At 42.4% G+C, this 19032-nt stretch overlaps 1 protein-coding gene across 1 annotated transcript in view; it reads right to left on the reverse strand.

Annotated features, from left to right (window-relative positions):
- The window catches only part of LOC127500562 (uncharacterized), a 52417-nt gene that overhangs the window by 16308 nt on the left and 17077 nt on the right, over positions 1-19032 (reverse strand). The gene's annotated exons all lie outside the window — the stretch shown is intronic.

Raw genomic sequence — 19032 nt, forward strand, 5'->3', positions numbered from 1 at the left:
CCACATACATGAGGACAAAAAATCCTGGATTCAACCGTTTTGCTCCTATAGTGTGTGGTGTGCCATGATGTGACAAACACAGCACACCACACACAAACAGATTTTCAACCAGAGTCCCGAATGTGAACACGAGAAATCTCGCAATATCTCTTGAGGCTTCAGAATAAACATGACGGACGAAATGCAGGAAGAAATTGCGTTGATAGTATTTGGAATGATTTTGGTGTTTTACAAGACACTTTGTATAAATACTCGTGCTGTTGCCACAAATCGTCAAGCTGATCCTCCATCTCTGCTGTCCAAATCCATTTAACTTTATGTTGCGCCATGACTGCGTTTGTTATGCTTCTGTCAGCTCGCTTTCTGATTGGATATTGTTTCATTTCACATCATAATCTCCATAGTGTGTGCGCGTTTGTCCTCGGGTTCCCCCCACACTTCAAGAGTGGCTGAATCTGCTCGGAAGAATGTCAGAGGCGCCCCGATCACGAATCGTAAATATTCAACATGTTGAATATTTACGATTCGTGATCGGGGCGCCTCCGACGTTCTTCCGAGCAGATTCAGCCACTCTTAACACACCTCACACCACAGGAAAATCTGATAAGATAATCTGTAGAACCATCAAGATAATCGGGACATTACCTAGGATTGTCGGAAGGGAAGAAATCGGCCCAAAATCAGCCCGATTATCTTGTACTGTGTACCCAGCATAAGGCATTTTGAAACAGATATTCTACTTCTTGTAGATGAATTCTCATTTAGTCAAATTAATTCTGCTTAATATTGCTGTAGGGAAGGCCATTGTAGGTCTTCATTTTGGATTGAACTGATTGCAATGAAACCCATTTGAGAGTTTTATCAAAAGCAAGTCAGAGGACCTCTGAACATGGGTAACCACAAAGGCATGAAACACTAAAGGGAATTTTCAACCACATCACCAACAATGAAATTTCCTGTCACCAAAGCAAAATTCCTTACTTGTGTTACACAAACACCATATAACTTGGCAACTACCATTAAACCATCTTTCTTGCATGGCTAAAACGTTTCCACAGTTGGGCTACAAGCATATTTGTGCAAATCAAAAGTCTCTATTGCAAAAAAATGCTACAGTAAAACAACCACCTGATACATAAATACATGCAGGAACAGCAGAACAGTCCTGGCACTGCAATCACTGCTAGAAGTGAAAGGATCCTTTAAAAGCCCCCATGTATGTTATAGCCCCATAAAGCCCCGGGTATACTTCGGCCGTCCGCATTTGTGCACCGTCCGCATGATGTAATTTTTCGTCATGCAGAGGGCTCGCGCCCGGCCGCACACCCCGTCCGCGTGCAGCCCAAATTTCGAGACCGCGCAAGCAAGAAAGAAGAGTCCAATAGGTGGCAATACACACAGTACTGAGCACAGTGTGCAGTCGACGAAGAAGAGTGTGGAAAGAGCGATTTAAAAACAACACGCTTGAAACAAAGAGAAACTTCTTCCAAGACGAGTAAACTTAGAAGCATATCCTTCTCCATCATTTTAGATTCTTGTTCAGTGTATCTATGTTGCAAAAGTGTTTCTTCTCTGATCATGCCCAGCGAATGTTCCGTTGATGACACGACTCAGTGCTGCTCTCCGATGTCTGGTAGAGAATAGAAAAAAGTTGTACTGCGCATGTGTTGAACTCAGTCATCCGCACGCATCCGCGGTTGAGTATACTTTGAAAGATGCGCGGACACAACTGCGCGCGCGACGCGTCCGGGCGCGGAAAGTGAAGTATACCCAGGGCTTAACACACCTGTCTGTGATTTTCAAGCAATCCTGAAGACCTTGATTAGCTGGATCAGTTGTGTTTGGTTAGGGTTGCTCTCATTCATGAAGGTTTGCTCTGAGCCTTGCAAGATTGGCAAGAAGATCTGTGCAAAAGACCGATGTGCTTGTGTTTGTGAAAGCAGTGAAATGATAAAGTCTAACTGCTGTCCAGCTGAAAAAAAGACTTGCCACCCTGAATGTTTACAACAGGGGTGGGGAACTTTGATCCTGAAGAGCCATTGTCCTGCAGAGTTTAGCTTCAACCCTAAGTAAACACACCTGAAGCTAATCAAGGTCTTCAGGATTACTAAAGTTACAGGCAGGTGAGTGTTTCATATGGCACACAAATCAAGTGCACTGAGACTATTGATGATAATGACAATCCAAGTTGGCCAGAAACATTTGAGTTTCGTCCTATTAACATCAGCATGGCAAATAAACTAACCTTTGTAATATTTGATGCAGACAGCTACTGGGACAGTGATCTCCTTGGTACATGCACTTTTGATCTTAGAAATGGGGTTGTGCATAACACTTGTGTTTTTACATATGGTGCTTTCTTTTTTACCTATGAAGTGAAATGTGCTCCCAGTCTAGAGGGCCCACAGTGTAAAGAACACAAAGCTTCTCCAATGGCTGCTCCTCTGGCTGACATTTTTAGCTCAAGAAATGGGGTTCTGGTTAAAGATATTCCCAGGCTTGAATTAGCTTGCATTAATGTGGTGTTCTCTAGTAAGCCACTAGAGGGAGCTCTTGTGTGTGAGATATGAATGACACAAAATAAGTGAAGAAGTAGTACATGACATGTGAGTGAATAATAAAAAGACACACTGAGTTCCAGTCACTGAGTTTTATAAGATTTATTTCGAGGCATTCAACATATTGGCGACGAGGATGGCTTTGAGTTTGAGCCAACCCACCCCATTTCTGCAAACACAGGGAGAACCGCCGATTCCATTCAAAGCGTGGATTAAAACTTTCAACAATTTCTTGCTGGCCCTGGGAGAGGAGCTATCTAATGCTAGGAAGCGTGCTCTTCTGATACACTGCCTTGGAGCCGAGGGGCAAAGACTGTTCTACACCCTGAATGTGAGTCAACAGGGACATGATACTTAAAGTGCGCTTCTGCTTTGAGTGCAATTCGGGACTTTTTTGTCCCTAAAGTTAATGTGGTTGCTGAACGTTACCACTTCCGCCAATGGAGCTAATGTGTGGGCGAGACCACAGACCAGTATGTCGCTGCTCTATATGAACTGGTTGCCACCTGCGAATTTGGCACTATGGAGGACGAGATGATCCGCGATCAGCTGGTTAAAAAGACTAATTCAACTCGCATCGGAGAACGGCTGCTGCTGGAAGTACCACTCGACCTTAAGAAAGCCGTGACTGTCACACGGCAAATTGAAACTGCAACAGTGGAGGCCAAAGCGATGATAGTGTCATCGAACAACTCAGTACAAGCAGTTCAACAACACAACAGGCCCCAACGGAGCAAAAGCAAAGTCAATGCGATGTGCGGACCTCTTAAATCCACCCGTTCACTTACCTGCTACCGCTGTGGATCCGAGCAACGCGCAGCTAATTTCCCCAGATTGTAACAAAAAAGGACATCATGCTAAGTCATGTTGTGGAAGCAAACAGGTGAGTGAAATTACAGTTCCTGAAGTGCCTGTGTTTAATATTGAACATTCTTGCTTGTGACTGTGGCAAAATAATGTGTACAGTACAATTAAGTGTAAGCACAGGACAAAAATGGGACATTCAGTTAATGGTAGATACTGGACTGGCTGTGTCTATATTACCAATGTCCATTTACACTGTATTGTTCAATCAAGCACCCTTCTCACCACCACCCCCACCCCTAGACCAACTCAGTCTAGTTAGTTTTGGGGGCGATGCAATTGAAGTGAAAGGATGCCTGCTGGCCAGCATCTCGTATGTTGACCATTTCACTACCGCAGACCTGTACATTGTACGAAAGGGATCAGCTGTGCTGGCCAGAGACCTCTTTACTGGACTGTGTTTACAATTATGTGATGATCAGGTCAGTACAGCTCAGTGTGCACATCCTGTCTCGTCTGTAGCTGCAAGTTCCGAACAGACTGGTATGTGCAAGAGGATTTGTGCATCGTGTCAAGATTCAGCCTGAGGTTCAGCCCATTCAACAGAAACTGAGGCGGTTACCCTTCTCAATCTGCGATGAGGTGTCCAAGGAATTACAGAAGCTTGTACAACAGGATGTAATTGAGCCTGTGGATGCATCTGAGTGGGTCTCCCCGATAGTGGTCACACCAGTTCACGAGTTCACATTTACAAGTAATCAGAGTAAATAGAATGCATATTTGGTGTGCTGTCTGAGGAGAGGGCTCCTAAAGAGCAAAAGAAATATTTAGGGATGCAAACTAATAAACTTTTGTTTGAAACAAGCCCAATATCGAAGGCAAGCATGGCAATGGAACAAATGAAGGAGACGCGCTGAATGAAAATGCACATAACATTCACTCTCCAACAATAGATGGCGCAGATGAAACAGAAATGCAGCCATTACCCTGATAACCCTGTAAACAAAGCAGCTGCCTTCTGTTTCTGAACAGCACAGTGAAACAGTACAGTGACCAAAAACAGCGCAAAGCATGTCTCATTTCAGTGTGGATCCTATGTCCGTGTAAAGAGACCAGGAATTGTGCCAAAGACTCAGTTTAAATTTGGAAAACCCCTAAAGGTTGTGGGTAAGAAAAGACTGTACACACATAAACTGTCAGATGTGTTGTGTTCATAGTTAACCACAAGGTGGCAGTGGAATGTTGAAGTGTTGAAGTGCTGCTTGGAAAAGAGAACGAGAGGTGATATGTTTGTGATATGTTCTAAAAAGACAAGTTTGGCATGTGTTAAATAAAAGAGCATCGAAGGAACCACTCCGGTCTGGTGTTTAATACTTCAATACACAACAATTGGCGACGATGGTTTCCGTGCCTACGCCTGCATCTTTTCTGCCATGCAGTGGAGAGCCTGCGATTCCTTTTGCTACCTGGCGAAAAATGTTCGAAAATGATTTGCTTGCTATTAATGCTACAGGAGACTCATGGCCGGATGCCAGGAAACGTGCTATTCTACTACACAGTTTAGGGACTGAAGGCCAGAGGCTGTTTTACACGTTTCCTAATACTGGAACTACATTTGCAGAGGCAATGTCAGCGTTGGAGGATCATTTTGTCCCAAAGGTGAATGTTGTGGTCGCTCGACATCGCTTCCGCCAGCGTTCTCAACGCGCTGATGAGACCATTTCACAGTTCCTGTCTGCTTTGCGGGACTTATCTTCATCATGTGCTTATGGTGACATGGAAAGTGAAATGCTGCGCGATCAGCTGGTCGAACGATCGTATGCTCCAGCAGTGCGAGACAGACTCCTGCTTGAACCATCATTGACACTTGACACCGCTATTGTTATTGCATGTCAGGTGGAACAAGCGCTCTCTAATTCGGACGTGCTCACGGCACAAAGTGCAGTTCAGGCCGTAGCTTCTAAACCCTTTCATCGGAAGAAGCGTGATGCACATTCTAACGGAGCAAAATCTGTGGCTGATACTACACGGCGCGCGAATCGCGCGTGTTACCGTTGCGGAGCTACAAATCACCTCGCTAATGCTGCCAATTGCCCAGCCGCTCGAGCCAAATGCCGTACTTGTGGTAAGACCGGACATTTTTCTAAAGTTTGCCGTTCTTCTAAGGACGTTCGGGAAGTGGTCCCGGACGTGGTTGTTCTTTTGACTGATACTGTAAATACCTCTGCAGACAAACTTTTGTGCAATGTTCATGTTACAACGGCAAATGGTGCGTCTATTGAGACTGAATTAGTCGTGGACACAGGCTCTTCAGTGTCAAACGACACTTTTCGGATTGTTCACTTACTGCTCCCAAAGTGAAACTGGTTACGTACATGAAAGAGGATATCCCCGTACTAGGATGTTTACATGCGGACGTTTCACTGAATGAAAAGGTAACCACCGCTTGTTTTTACGTTGTGAAAGGTGGCTCTGCTTTGATGGGCATGGACCTAATTCGAGCCTTGAACTGTTCTTTTCACTTTGGTACTGTTACTGCCCCTAACGACCTACATGCACTCGTTGGTGAAACTATTTCTGCTCCAGATACTTCTGTGGGGTGCGTGAAAGGCTTTGTTCATAAGCCTACAGTCAAACCTGATGCTACTCCAGTTCGACAGAAGCTTCGTCGACTTCCATTCTCCGTTCGACAAGCTGTTTCTGCAGAACTGGACTCATTACTGCAAAATGGCATAATTGAGAAAATAGAATCTTCCCCATGGATTTCGCCTATTGTTGTCACCACGAAGAAAGGAGGTAAAATACGTCTCTGTGTTGATCTGCGCGAGCCAAATAAGGCCCTGATTGTTGACAGCCACCCTCTGCCGCATATGGACGAACTGTTGAGTGACTTAAGAGGCACATCAGTGTTCACTACAATTGACTTAGCGGCTGCTTACCATCAGCTTACCTTACACGAGGAGTGCCGGGACATCACCGCGTTTATTACGCATGATGGTCTCTTCAGGTACTGCCGGGTTCCATATGGCCTTGCTTCCGCGCCATCTGCGTTTCAAAAAATGATGGAAACTGTCCTGAAAGGCATACGTGGGGTGAGGAACTACCTGGATGATATTATAGTATACGGTGCCACCCAGGAAAGTCATGATGCGACACTGCGCTCAGTCATGCAGCGCTTGTCCGACGCAGGACTACAACTGAACTGGGACAAGTGTACGTTCAGCCAGTCATCCTTAAAATTCCTTGGACATGTCATTTCCAAACATGGAATTTTCCCAGATGAGGAACACAAGTCCGCGATCATTGAGGCTCCTGCGCCACACGATGTTGCTTCCTTGCGCTCATTTCTGGGACTGATTTCATGGTACAGCAAGTTCTTGCCGAACTTCGCTTCTGTTGCTGAGCCGTTGCGTGCGCTACTTAGAGATGCGTCAACTTCTAAATTTGAATGGACTGTGTCTGCTGAACGCAGCTTCAAAGAGCTGAAAGAACTGCTTTCTGGAAGTCAGGTGCTTGCGTTGTTTGATCCTTCCCTCCCCACTATAGTGTCAACTGACGCTTCTGACTATGGATTGGGGGGGGTTTTGACACAAATACACCCAGACCGTGTAGAGAGAACTGTAGCGTTTGCTTCTAGAACCCTTACTGCTGCCGAAAGGAAATATTCTACGGTCGAGAAGGAGGCGTTGGCTTGTGTCTGGGCCGTAGAAAAATGGCGGCCGTATTTGTGGGGTCGACACTTTACGCTCAGAACTGATCATTGTGCGCTCACTACACTATTGGCAACCAAAGGCATTGGCCGGGCCGGTATGCGGGTCGCCCGGTGGTCGGCACGCTTGCTTTGCTACACATATGACGTCATCTACCGACCTGGACGTCTTAATTGTGCTGCAGATTGTCTATCCAGGCTGCCATTACCGACAGGAAATGATAGTGCTGCTGTGGAACCAGAGATGGTTGCTTTCGTTACTGGACTGCCTACATTGTCTGTCGAGGATTTCATGGCTGCTTCGGAAGCTTGTCCTGAGTTAACCCAGCTGCGCTTGCGAATCGGGCAGGGCTGGCCGAAAAAATGCTGTGACCTGGATCCTGTTCTGGTGCCCTTCTTTCGCATTCGTGATGAACTGTGTGTGGATGGTGTGCTAGTGAGGAGAGGTGAACATCGTGTTCTTGTTCCTTCTACATTGCGCTCTAAGATGATAAGCCTAGCACATGAGACACACCAAGGAATTGTCCAGACGAAACAGAGGCTGCGTGAATTATTCTGGTGGCCTCAGATGGATGCTCAAGTACAGTCGGCTGTCTCTTCCTGCTTAACGTGCCAATTGAATGACAAATCGGCTAAAACAGCACCGGCTCCGCTTCAGCCTGTCAGCCTGCCATCTGGACCATGGCAGAAACTAGCGATCGATATCGTTGGACCTTTTGAGAGAGGACCTTCTGATTGTCGTTTTGCCATTTGTCTGGTGGATTACTATAGTAGCTTGAGGTAGCATTTTCTCAGAATGTCACTGCTGAGGTGGTCACATCATTCCTCCAATCAGTTTTCAGTAGAGAGGGAAATCCACAGTGTGTTGTGACTGATAACGGGCCTCAATTCCTCTCCAGTGTGTTTGCAGCATTCTTAAAGGAGAGAGGAATAAGTCACATGCGTAGTACGGTCTATTTTCCACAATGCAATGGGGCTGTGGAGAGGTGGAACAGAGTCCTGAAAGAATGCATCCTCTCTGCGGAACAGATGGGGAAACCATGGAAACATGCAGTGACTGAGTTCTTGCAAAGCTACAGAGCTACCCCTCACAGTACTACAGCCGTTTCACCTTCTGAGCTTCTCCATCATCGCAAAATGCGTACAAAGCTGAATGTTTTTCCTGTTGGCCCCAAAAGCGATAAATGTGCTAGAGTGAAAGAGACTGTGAGTAACAAACAGTGCAAGAGTAAAGAGTACACTGACAAAAGACGTGGTGCCAAGTACCACACTTTCAAACCAGGAGACCAGGTGAGAGTGAAACAACCTGGGCATGTGAAGAAGGGTGTTTCTCAGTTCTCACCACCACTGAACATTGAGCAACAAATCGGAAAGAGTACTTTCGTTCTGAGTGACAAAAAGAAATGGAATGTATCGAAACTAGCTCGCTTTACAGCCCCTGTTACCACACAGAATGAGAACTTGCAAGCACCAGTGACATTTAATCTCAGGAAAAGTAGTAGAGTGCGTAGAATGCCAACGTGGTTGAAGGAATATGATTTAAAGTGAAGTGAAGTGAAGTTGTACATGCATGAAAGAAAAAAAAGTAAAGAAAACATGCATCTTTGTTTTGGTTATGTCGTGAGCTTGTGAACAGTTGTAATTGCTTAAATACTTAAAACTGTGCATTAGAAAGAGTAAAACAAGGTCAGTTACATTGGTTAAGTTGTTGTGAGTTATTAACAAGTACACAGTAATTTTACGTGATTTTGTCACCTTACAAGAGTAACTTTGTTTTGAATACTAATCTGTGATATGAAGAATCTTTCAAGTAAGAGGGGAAATGTTGTGTTCATAGTTAACCACAAGGTGGCAGTGGAATGTTGAAGTGTTGAAGTGCTGCTTGGAAAAGAGAACGAGAGGTGATATGCTCTAAAAAGACAAGTTTGGCATGTGTTAAATAAAAGAGCATCGAAGGAACCACTCCGGTCTGGTGTTTAATACTTCAATACACAACAAGATGTACGATGCTGGAATGCATCTCACCTGGCACCTGCACTCGCTCCAAGCAGAACAGAGGAGTCCAGTGAATTGCCATTGTTTGTCACTGGGAACACTGAACCGGTAGGGGGTGAACGGAGTAGGGCTTGTTCGGAGTAGGCGTGCACCTGCATGGATTTAGGATTATGTGATGTAAAATGTGATTTAACGCATTACTAGTGCATCATATGTGTCTCTGCAGTACAAGGTAAAGAATGTATAACTGTTCTGTGAATATTCTGTGAGTATTGTCTGTGAGGGTTACATTGAGTGTTTAGTAATTGCATTATTTTGGGAACATTTGTTCAACAAGGTTTTGATTTCAATTTATACTGTCAGGAGTGCTATTATCAAAAGGCTAAAAAGGAAAATGTTAAAAATGTTATCTTTACTGTTACTAGTAATAAGACCATGTTGCTATGGTATGTTTGTTCTTAAGAGAGAGGGATATGTGGTGTTCTCTAGTAAGCCAGTAGAGGGTGAGATATGAATGACACAAAAGAAGGGAAGAAGTAGTACATGACATGAATAATAAGACATGCTGAGTTCCAGTCACTGAGTTTTATAAGATTTATTTCGAGGCACTCAACAATTAATAAATTAAAGAGTGCTTATAGACAGCAGACAGAGTAGTAAGATTTCAGTAAGATCTCAGGTCTTTTATGCATTAAAATAGCCATAATCTTGCAAATCTATGAATGCTTAAAATGCTTAAGGATAAACTTTGCTCAGTTCTTTTAACTCCAATTAATTTTTTTGTGTATTTTTTTAATAAAGCATTACAAACCCAGACTGTTATTTCTTTACATTTTGCAAAGAGAAACTTCCCAAAACTGCTGAAACTGACAGCTGCCCTGCAAATGATCTGCAACTGAATTTTTGAAGGAATACTATATGGAATGCTTATTTACAAGTGCAAATAACATGCCTTGTTGGCAGAGGCTATTTACACTAACTTTGCCCACCATTGTCTGATTGAGCTAGACTAAATTACAAAAGAAGTCCTGCTGGTAACTAGAACATTAGTGTGGAAAATAAGGAGGGTTGCTTTAGATCATAAATAGATGACTCACTGAGACCGCAAATAGATGCATGAATTGCACGTCACCAGCTTCTTTGTCTTCAGAAAGCCGTTTGTTTGCATGTGTAGAAAGTCTTGTGTGTTCGTTAGGAGTTAGGCCTAGTAGGCCTTAGTTAAATTAGGTAATTTAAGGAGCTTTTATAAATATGCCTTAGAAAAAAAAAACATTACTGACGATCATCTTGAGACAAAACAATAGCACTGACATATTTTAAGAAATGTCAGTGCAAGTTGCTTTCAGTAAAGACAGCACAAACATGCTAACTACGACTTCAAAAGTGGGAATTATCAAATTTCCGATAGCATGTGAAGGCAGCATAAGCCACGTCTGTCAAACCGGGCACTAGTGTACCAATTTATTACAGGCTATTTATCAAATAAATTAACATCCTGTCTACATTATGAAAACTGGTAAAACAATAAACTTCTCTCAAAAATTAAAACAATGAAATTCTGAATATTAATTCCAAATTACATTAATATTTTTCTATTAAAACAACAGCAAAAAGACTATGTATTGCCATGCAGAGGTTGCGTAAGTTCAATTATTCAGCAGCCACAATCACAAGCAATATTGTCGAGATCTATGTTTGGATTTTTTACAGTTCATCATTAAAGTGCAAGTGGCTCATGAAGGAACACAGACTGGCTGTATGACACTCTCATTTGAGCAGAATATCTCAAATGGAGATCGCTAAACTCTAGATTACTTGTTTGTCTGTGTTTTATGTGTTTTCAGATCATCGGTGCTTCTTCTACAGTGTAGAGAGAGGTGTGTGCATGGTTGCAAAGATTAAGTAAAACAGACAGACAATAAAGGCAGACAATGTGTCCTTTTAAGCAGTTGCGCTTTTTTTTTTTTTTCCTTGGGGCAGTGGGTGGGACAGGTCTACAAGGGGTAAAAGGGGGAAGATATGTGGGGGGTGTTTGCCAATACAATGCCAAAATAAAAATAAAAATCATGTTTTAGAACTTAGTTTAATGCGATAGTTGCATCCTTGTGTAACGGAGGCCAGCTAGTAGTCGCTGTGTGAGTAAACCTCACTCCTCTGATCTCAAGAGTTGCTCTAGCGACTGACGCTAGAGGTTGCAGCCTTTAGCCTCCTCGTTAGAGCGTCCGACTCCCACGAAGAAGAACCAAGTTTGAGGCCCGCGCAGAGCGGGGCGAGCAGGACCTGGGTAGAGGGGTTACATTGGTGCCGTGACCCGGATGGGAGTGAGGTTTAGAGGGGTGAGTGTAATGGAGGCCAGCTAATAGTCGCTGTGCGAGTAAACCTCACTCCTCTGATCTCAAGATATGCTCTAGCAACTGACGCTAGAGGTTGCAGCCTTTAGCCTCCTCGTTAGAGCGTCCAACTACCACGCTGGAGACCCAGATTCGAGGCCTGCGCAGAGCGGGGCGAGTAGGACCTGGGTGAGGGGTTACACTTACATCTACTATAATACAATATATTGTCACTGCTCTTGACTTAATATGAAGAGTTCATTTGCAAAAACAGATAACTCCATTTTTATTAATTCTCATAAATCATGTTTTTTATTGTGCATTCCAAGTAATATGAAACTGCAGTTGGGCTATTTTGATTAAGTAATAATAACCAACAAAATGCAGGTAACTTACAAAATGAAAGTTCATTGAAAGTATGTTTTTTATATATCTTAGAGGGTTTTTTGTTTGTTTGTTTGTTTGTTTTTTTTAGCAAAAGAAAATAATGCTGACAGTCATTTTTTTGGCAAAACCATATAACTCCACGGTAGACGGTACGGTCACTTGCCCGATCAGGCCAGTGCTGTAGGGTGTGCCATATATATATCGCTATGATATCGTAATTGTTGATTTAACGATCTGAGATTATCGAGTATGTCCCTCACTTTACAAAAAACAAACAAAAACACACCCATTGAGTGCACGCATGCACTACGTGACGTAGTCTACTAGTGCGCATGCATATTTAGAATTTACATATTTAGAATTCACTGCGTGATTTAGTCTATTAAAATGCCTTTAGAATGTCCCAAAATTCAAGATGTCCCTGTATATTTTTCATATTTGTATCATTTAATATAGTTAACCAATATTACACAAAGAGCGCCGTTTTTCTCCAAATATTAGCATGATTACAAATGTGATATTGATTTTATTCAGCGTACAGTTTAATGAACAAGAACTTAACATCAAGTGACTTACATTTAAAGGCCGGAACACACCAAGCCGACGGTCGGCCGTCGGGCAGTCTTTGTTCGTCGGCTGACTAAGTTTTCTCAGTGTGTTCCGCACCGTCGGCTGAAGTTGGTCCTCGTCGGCTTTTTTTCGGCAGATTCGAAATGTTGAATCGGCGTCGGAGCTCGTCGGTCCGTCGGGCCATCTGATCATTCTGATTGGCCGTTCAGCTACTGCCACCTGCTGGTACGGAAATGCATTTCATCTTGCGCAGGCGCAGAATGACGTGCTACTTGGCCGTCGGGCGTCGGTTTGGTGTGTCAGGGCAACTTTGGACACAGACACTGCCGACGTGAGCCAACCCCGCAGTCTGCTTTCGTCGCCATTAGCTCGTCGGCGTCCGCTTGGTGTGTTCCGGCCTTTAGACACCAAAACGTCTGTTTCACTGTATTTCGCCAATGAAAATAGTTCCAAAGTCCACAGAATTGTTTTGCGTCTTAGAGCAACACTTCCTGAATGAATCAGCCGTTTGAATGAATAGGTTGAATCTCAATGATTCGCTAATTAACAGTGACTTGCTGCCACCTACTGGCGGGTTTAATTTCACATTTGAAGTGTCTTCATTTTTTTTTATAATTTCAAACAGTATTTAACTTTTTATATTTTCAACATTAAAAACATTTTTATGCATCTGTAACTGCTCTTGACTGATTAACTTTAATAAAGTTGAATCTATTCTATAGTTATACATTAGATTACAATTTCTGTACCTGAAAATCTCCTGTTTAAACCATAAAAAACTTGAAAAGCACCATTTATTTCATTTATATGTTTGTTCTGTTGTATTTATTTGTGCTATTACTCGTAATTTGATTATTTGTTACTATTTTATTACTTACTGTTTATTTGTCTAACAATATTTAAAATATAAGTGAATAAGTAAAAATTTGAACCACTGGCCCAACCGGGCCAGTAGAAAAAATCCTTGGCGTTGAGTCCTGAAACGCAAAAGGACAAACAAGGTTTCAGCATGTAAGACGTGTATGGTGTACAGGTAAATGCAGGAGTCGAAATTAGTAACGAACTTTTAGTCAGCTTTGACAAAACTCCCCTCAGCTAGCGTGTCTTTTCGAAGTGACTAGCAGCCTTGTCAACCGGTCCTAAATACTGTGCGGCGCTGATTTGCTAAAATGGACTTATTGGGTTGTGTACACAAACAACAAGGGTGCTTGTCGGTTTCTGCTGTAAAACTTGAACTCGCGATGCCTTGACAGTGGACAATACCGGTGTCACACGTGGTTGAAATCAAATAGTAGAGGATGCAGGATCTAGGTGCAGTAGTACATTTATTATATAAACTCCAAAACAGAAACTCAGGGAACAGACAGGAACAGAACAACAACGTATACGTAACAGAGAACTGACAAAGAACAGACTGGAAAACAGAAATACACTGAACAAACAAAGAAACTCATAAATTAGACACACCGGAACATAACTAAGTCAATAAGTAACCATAGCAACCAACAGGAGGAGAACGGAGGAATACTGGACTAACTTACTAAACACAGCTGAACTCAAACACTAATCAAATCAGGAACCATGACAACAAACAAGTGGCGGGAAACTAAGAACAAAGAACATGTGACCAATGAAAAACAAACTCTAAACATGAACTAAACAGAACAAAACAACTCAGACCGTTACAACTGTTTTTTTTTTTTTTTTTTTGGACAAAATTTATTTAGGGTTCAGAACGTGCTATATGTGGAGAATAACGCACAGCAGTCAGATCTTTTTTTTTTTTTTAAACGTGGCGTTTATCGGTTTTTGCAAATGAACTCTTCTTTTGTAGCTTTAATAAGGATTAATATAATCAATTATTAATTTATGAAGTGAACACTGTGTATTGTTTGATTATTAAGTTTCTGCATTAGCGATTAGATTTTTAAAATCTTAGAAGATTTTCAAAATGTGAGAGACCACAAACATGAAGCCAAAAAGTCCTAGATTCAACCATTTTGCTCTTATAGTGTGTGGTGTGCCGTGATGTGACAAAGACAGCACACCACACACGAACAGATTTTCAACCGACTGTGAACACAGGAATTCTCGCAAAATCTCTCGAGATTTCAGAATAAACATGGCGGACGATAGGCAGGAAGAAATTACAATGATAGTATTTGGAATGATTTTGACAGAAAATTCTCGGGGAAAAAAAGAAAAGGGTTTGGGTGAAGTCGTGGAGACAGTGGGAATGGTCTTTACTTTATGCTGTGCCATGACTGTGTTTGTTATGGTTCCGTCTTCTGTCAGCTTGCTTTCTGATTGGATATTGTTTTGTTTCACGCGATAAGCTCCAGAGCATGAGTGCGTTTGTCCTTGGGGTTCCCCCCACACATCACGATTTCTGATCGTAAATATTCGATTTGTGATCTGGGTGGCTCCGACGTTCTTCTGAGCAGATTCATTCACTCTTAACACACCTCACAGCACAGGAAAATCTGACAAGATAATCTGTAGAACCATCAAGATAATTGGGACATTACCTAGGATTGTCGGAAGGGGAGAAATCGGCCCAAAATCAGCTCGCTTATCTTGTGGTGTGTACCCAGCATTAGATTACATAGGTCAAAAACAACCAAAGCAATCACTTTTTTGTGCATTTTAGCAGGGCAGGTGAAATCTGAACCGGCCTGCATGGGCCAGTAGGAAAAAAAAAAAAAACATTAGCGTTGAGCCCTGATAGAGAGTTGTAAATTGTTGTAAATGTAACCGTCACAGATTCAACAGGTTTCACCTTCACTCCAACACAGCGATCCCCATCTACTGAATACTAATCACCTGCACCTGTTTCCCATCTGCACTTTATCAGCCACTGCATTTAAGCACGAGCTCCGAGTTAAACCCCCAAAAAGATATTTACAAGGATAGCAAGCTGGGCAGTAGTTCAGCAATATAAGTACAGAAGACTTAAAGGATTTAATCCTTCTCCGCCCCAAAGATGAGCAGAATATTTTTTGCTGTTGTCATATTGGGAGAAAAATGAGGCAGCTTGTGCGGTGAATTTCCTGCGGGAGCTAAAAGAGAAAATGAAAGGGCTCCTGCAGGAACAGAGAGAGAAATCACAGCTGGGGCAGTGAAGGAATACTTTTCTGTTCCTACAGATGATTAGTTGGAGAACTGCTTTGAGAGCGGAGGCTGAAATAACTGCTGCGGCAGTTAGAAATACGTTTAGAGAGCAGTAGAGAGCAGTGACGGGTTTGAACTGAAGTCTGTTTTGGAACCAATGTTTCAAAAGAGTTGGGAGTATTATTGTCGTTGACGAAGAGGGGATCAGCAGGAAATTAAATTTTTGAAACTTCTGTGGGCTAAAAATAAGGAAACGGACTGGTTATGTTAGAGGGCTATGGGTAAATTAACAATAAAAATAGGCTGCTCATTAACTGATCTGTTTTGCTATGCTTGATATTGTGGATGGTGTCGCTGTATAATAGCTACTTAGAGATTGGAGAAAGACAAATGGATCTGCGTGGTGAATCGAATTTAGAATTGCAAGTAGATTCGGAGCATTTGAAAAATCTGAAGAACGTGAGGATGAATAGAGTGTTGATTGTTCTGCTGATGTTTTCTTAGTGATTTCTTACGGAGGAGGAATAAGCATTTGCTTAATACTTTACAAGTGACAAACGAGAATCTAAAAGGATGGGTTCAGATATTTAAATGCTTTTGATAAGGGGGAAATTTGCGGGCTATTAATAGCGGGGCTCTGCTGGCAAAAATTAGTTTGTAGAAAAAGTGGAGATGATTGAGATTATTTATTGGAATGTCAGATCCACGTAGAGTGGCACTGGGGTGCATGATGAGCTTCCATATGGAGCCAATGTCCTAAATTTCTTAAAGGCAGAATTTGAGCAATTGATTTTTAAATTTTGCTATATGTTCTGCTTTATTTATAAACTAATTGCAAGTTGAGCCGTCTGAGGAATGGCATTAGTTTGGAGGAACTTGACCTGTTGATGCAATAGACTACATTGAAATTGTTGCAAAAAGAAGAGAATGCTTTGGAGGCCCATTGTTTCCCCCACGAGGTAGTGGCCGTGATAAGCGGAGGGAGAAATCTCTGCTGCGGCAGTTAAGTAACACGGTTTAATCAAAAGCTGCGTATCTAACGGTAATGTAAAAGGTGAGATATCAGATAATGATGATACAGGCCGCTTTAAGTATATTTCTTCATCCTCTCATAGCATTAGATGTTGCACTGCTGCTGTCTGTCTTGTCAAACGTGTTTATCATGCTGGTAGTGTAGATATGGCATTATGAAGATCGCTTTTTTAGATTCCAATCACAAGCCGAAATTTTGTAGCATTGCAGCATGCGGCCAGCTTGTAGCGCAGATACGGTTTACTTAGCCCGAACCGAGCAGTCCATCTTTAGAAATAGAAAGATGCGGTAGCAGTGATTTGCTCATGCTGTTATTATTATTATTTGTCACATTTACTTTTATTTAGTCACATCATGTTTATTTATTGCACAAAGCAATGGTGACATCAGGATGGAAATATTCACACAGTGGTTCAAGAACATCAATAAATATCATCTTGTGGACTTAACACGAAATTAACATGAGAGGCTCTCTCTCTTGCAATCTGGATGTGGCTGGCACATGTATGTCGTAACCAAACAATTTGTAGAGATCTGTCAGAAGCAGCAGCCATGATGATTAAGATTTGTACAGAAGTATCTGATGACCGAACCAGCTGGAATTCGCAACTGGAAAAATGTCAGGAGAGCATAGAGTGATTTGTGTTCACGATGAAGATTTTAGTGAAACGTACCAGTAGCTGAAAACAAACCGTACTCAGACCACCAGCCGAGATGCTATCGGTTCTCTTTTAGAAGGGTCTGAGATCTTTGGAGTGCTCAACATATGGGCCAAAAATCCAGTGAACCATGGTACTAGGGCAGCTGTAAAGAGGGTGTAAGATGGCATTTAAGTTGATGTAGGTAGTGGCTAGCTAGTGAAGGGTAGAGCAGAGGCAGGCACTGTTTGCGGAGGCAGCCTCACGCTAGGTTCAGTGCTACTGAAAGGAAAGTTGTAGGAAGAAAGTAGAGGCAAAGAAGGAGCCAGGGCAGTTCCTTGTTGCGGAGGCAGCCTCACGCTAAAGGCCACTCTGGAGATGGCTGGGAAGAAGGCAGGAGGAAAATGGAGAGGAGTGGAGATGGGTGTGTTTGGGCAAGGCTAATAAATCAGCAGTGGGTAGGAGTGAAGACTCGGTCAAGCAAATTCTGTTCACATTTGGCAGCCATATTTGCGACGTCGCCAGGCAGCTATTTCGGGCATCCAAGAAAAAGTCTTATTTGAATAAGGAAAATCCTGAAATTGCAAAAACTGCAAGCATATTTAAATAACACGATTCAATTTGGCAACAAATCTGTCTTTTTGTATAGCAACCGGAGCTTGGCAGCTGCAGTGACACAATGACTTTACCATTTGGCTCTTATTCCAACATATGCCTTTTGCAATTTCTACCATGCATAAGTAATATGAGTGCACCATCTTTGTATATCTAAAAGAATCATTGCCACCTGTTTGAACAGGCAAAAGAGGGGGTGTCATTTTAAGACTTAGAATCTTAGGTTAACAGTGAATATAGGGAATATGACCAACTTTTTAACAACAGCTTTTAAATTTGCTGATGTACAAACCCGATTCCAAAAAAGTTGGGACACTGTACAAATTGTGAATAAAAAAGGAATGCAATAATTTACAAATCTCATAAACTTATATTTTATTCACAATAGAATATAGATAACATATCAAATGTTAAAAGTGAGACATTTTGAAATGTCATGCCAAATATTGGCTCATTTTGGATTTCATGAGAGCTACACATTCCAAAAAAGTTGGGACAGGTAGCAATAAGAGGCCGGAAAAGTTAAATGTACATATAAGGAACAGCTGGAGGACCAATTTGCAACTTATTAGGTCAATTGGCAACATGATTGGGTATAAAAAGAGCCTCTCAGAGTGGCAGTGTCTCTCAGAAGTCAAGATGGGCAGAGGATCACCAATTCCCCCAATGCTGCGGCGAAAAATAGTGGCGCAATATCAGAAAGGAGTTTCTCAGAGAAAAATTGCAAAGAGTTTGAAGTTATCATCATCTACAGTGCATAATATCATCCAAAGTTTCAGGGAATCTGGAACAATCTCTGTGCGTAAGGGTCAAGGCCGGAAAACCGTACTGGATGCCTGTGATTTTTGGGCCCTTAGATGGCACTGCATCACATACAGGAATGCTACTGTAATGGAAATCACAACATGAGCTCAGGAATACTTACAGAAAACATTGTCTGCGAACACAATCCACCGTGCCATTCGCCGTTGCCGGCTAAAACTCTGTAGGTCAAAAAAGAAGCCATATCTAAACATGATCCAGAAGCGCAGGCGTTTTCTCTGGGCCAAGGCTCATTTAAAATGGACTGTGGCAAAGTGGAAAACTGTTCTGTGGTCAGACGAATCAAAATTTGAAGTTCTTTTTGGTAAACTGGGACGCCATGTCATCTGGACTAAAGAGGACAAGGACAACCCAAGTTGTTATCAGCGCTCAGAAGCCTGCATCTCTGATGGTATGGGGTTGCATGAATGCGTGTGGCATGGGCAGTTTACACATCTGGAAAGGCACCATCAATGCTGAAA

Source organism: Ctenopharyngodon idella, chromosome 19, assembly GCF_019924925.1.
Source record: "Ctenopharyngodon idella isolate HZGC_01 chromosome 19, HZGC01, whole genome shotgun sequence".
NCBI classification, from domain to species: domain Eukaryota; kingdom Metazoa; phylum Chordata; class Actinopteri; order Cypriniformes; family Xenocyprididae; genus Ctenopharyngodon; species Ctenopharyngodon idella.